A 2,735-nucleotide genomic window follows, 5' to 3' on the forward strand; every position below is an offset into this window, starting at 1 on the left:
CCACACACACACACACACACACACACACACCTGACCTCTGTGACCATGACGTAGAATGAAACAAAATTTTCTGGAAAATAAAAGATTATGATTTCATGTTAATGCCGTTAATAATTCTCCACAGAAACTGTTATAGATAGTTATAACACAACATAACATGTAATAATACAATATATTATAAAATCATTATAATATGCATATCATTAAGTATCTATTAATTGATTATCAATCCTCTGGAGGTGTTTTTTTGGCGGGACTGTGGCAGTGAAAGAGTCTTTATCAACAAGATATGGAGCCTGTGATGCGGATTATTAAACACGTGTTGTGATGAAAAAATAAAAGTTTAAAAAGACAAATTAAAAACAAACAAAACAACAACAACAACAGCTCGAGGATAAATAGTTTCTGAGAATGAGACAAACATCACAATCATGTTGTTATGTAATGGCGGGTCCACGTGGACCCAACAAAGTGCGTCACCCAGCATCAAGTAAACAAACACATGACGTCATCACTCTGAGGTCACGCTGTTTTAAAGGTAAATACACGGAGGCTTTAACTGTTTCATGACTTCATGATGTTGAAATTCATTTAATTAATCAGTTTCTCGCTGTGGACAAAGTGTCGCTTCAGACCTTTGGCCACCAGAGGGCAGCAGCTGTTTGTGTTTGTGACCTCTCACTCCGCTCTGATTCTACTGGACTTTATTCAAGTGGAGGAACAAGATTCACATCTGAAGGAAAAGAAAAAGAAAATGAAGTGATGGTAATTACTTATGCTTTGGCAACACAGAGAGAATGTCAGCACAGTAAAACCTGTTGATCTGAAACTTGAAATTGAGAGTAAAGAAGAAGAAACAAAGTCCTGGTTCTGGTTCTGGTTCTGGTTCTGGTTCTGGTTCTGGTTCTGGACGTTTCTCTCATCTTTGTTATTCTGTAAATACTGGATCACTTGAACAGTGAAATGACGACAGGTTTGAGGTGAAAGCAGGAAGAGTTTGTATCTTTTCTATGAGTCAGTCTGAGGGATATTCGTGTGTGTGTTCGTGTGTATGTTCGTGTGTGTGTTCGTGTGTGTGTTCGTGTGTATGTTCGTGTGTGTGTTCGTGTGTGTGTTCGTGTGTATGTTCGTGTGTGTGTTCGTGTGTGTGTTCGTGTGTATGTTCGTGTGTATGTTCGTGTGTGTGTTCGTGTGTTCGGGGATGATCCATCTGTTCCACACCTGAGATCCACCAGGTGGCGCCGCAGGACGGAGTGTTGATGAAGAGTGAGTCTGAGCTGCACTCATGTTGAACATCAGTCTGATACAGCTGATAACAGCACACCCTCAGCTCACCACAATAAAAGAAGTTTCATCACCAAATGAGATTTCAAAATAAAGCTCACGCCACCCTCAGGACGAACATGTTCCTACACGTGTAAATATTCTGTCATTACATCAGTTTGTTTTAAAGCTTCTGATCATGAGTTCAGGGACTAAAGGTCCAACACGTCGTTTTACATAAATCATGACAGACACACTCTCAGCTTATTGGCATTTATTACCCAGCATGCACTGCATCAAGGTTAAAAATCTCAGTGTTTGCGTAACTTAGCTGAGCTGTGATAATATAAATGAATGTTATTTTATCTTGGTTTAAGTTTTTTATAAACTCAAAGCTCAAACATAAGAAATAAAGTTGTTTTCTGAATCATCCAGATTTAAATTTATCGTGTTTCCTGTTTGTTTTAACAGTTTTATTTCCCTGCACACTGAGGTCTGTGACCTAATGGATCCTTTTCTTCTTCTAAAACCTTTTTTTCCTACTGGTTTCTGTTTTTATTTTCATTTACATATTTTATCATCTGCTGTCTTCTATTTATTATTACACTTCAATGACAGTATGAATGTGCTGAAATTAACATGTAAAACGTACTGACAAACGTCCAGAAACTTCACTTTCTAGATTGAAATTTAATAAGTCGAGTCCTCATCATTAATATGAAAATAATCCGATGCATTAAAGTCTAATGTCACAGTTTTACCTGGAGAGTTTGTGTGTTGATCCAGAGGCTCCTGCAGCTTCATATAAAGTTCATATAAAAACAGGTTTCAGTGTTTCCTGCTGGTTCAGGACTAAACTTCATTCATGCTCAGGTCCAACACACCAGCACTGCGCGTGACAGTCACATGACTGCAGTGTGATGACATCATCACGCTGTTAGCTGCTGATTACATCTTTATGAAATCATTTACATTCAGTGACACAGATATAAAAAGATACAACAAATTATACATCCAAGATTTCAAATCATTGATTCACGGTAAATTCAACAACATGTATGACTTCATTAACATAATGCCATCTGATTGGTTGGTTAAACAGCATGAAATGCATCATGGTTATTGTAGGACGTAGAGTTAATGATCCTTGAACAGACGTTTCCCTCTGTGATGTTTTTAATCCACTGGTCTGCAGCCGCCGCTCGTCCTCACACCTCATTGGCTGCTGCAGCTGTCAATCATCAGTCTGGGAAAATGGCTGTAGTGCCTGCTGATGACATCACAGCTGCGTGTCTGATGATGTCACTCGCTCTCTGTGGTGTAGATGCGGTAAATCAGCGTGATGATGGCCGCCATCAGAGAGGGAATCAACCAGTTAGACCACCAGCTGCAAGAGAGAGAGAGAGACAACTAGTTAACTAAACCAGTTAGACCACGAGAGAGACAACTGGTTAACTAACTAACTAACTAAC

The 2,735-nt window shown here is 39.1% G+C and overlaps 1 long non-coding RNA gene across 1 annotated transcript in view; it reads right to left on the reverse strand.

The window, feature by feature from the left end:
- Positions 1-1,522: 1,522 nt before the first annotated feature.
- The window catches only part of LOC111651757 (uncharacterized), a 1,882-nt gene continuing 669 nt past the window's right edge, over positions 1,523-2,735 (reverse strand). Inside the window, exon 3 of the long non-coding RNA XR_002760533.2 lies at positions 1,523-2,650. This is a non-coding gene — a long non-coding RNA (uncharacterized LOC111651757). The remainder of the gene's footprint in view (positions 2,651-2,735) is intronic.

Source organism: Seriola lalandi, unplaced genomic scaffold (assembly GCF_002814215.2).
Source record: "Seriola lalandi dorsalis isolate HSWRI2012SDOR001 ecotype SW California unplaced genomic scaffold, Sedor1 jcf7180002053759, whole genome shotgun sequence".
NCBI classification, from domain to species: Eukaryota; Metazoa; Chordata; class Actinopteri; order Carangiformes; family Carangidae; genus Seriola; species Seriola lalandi.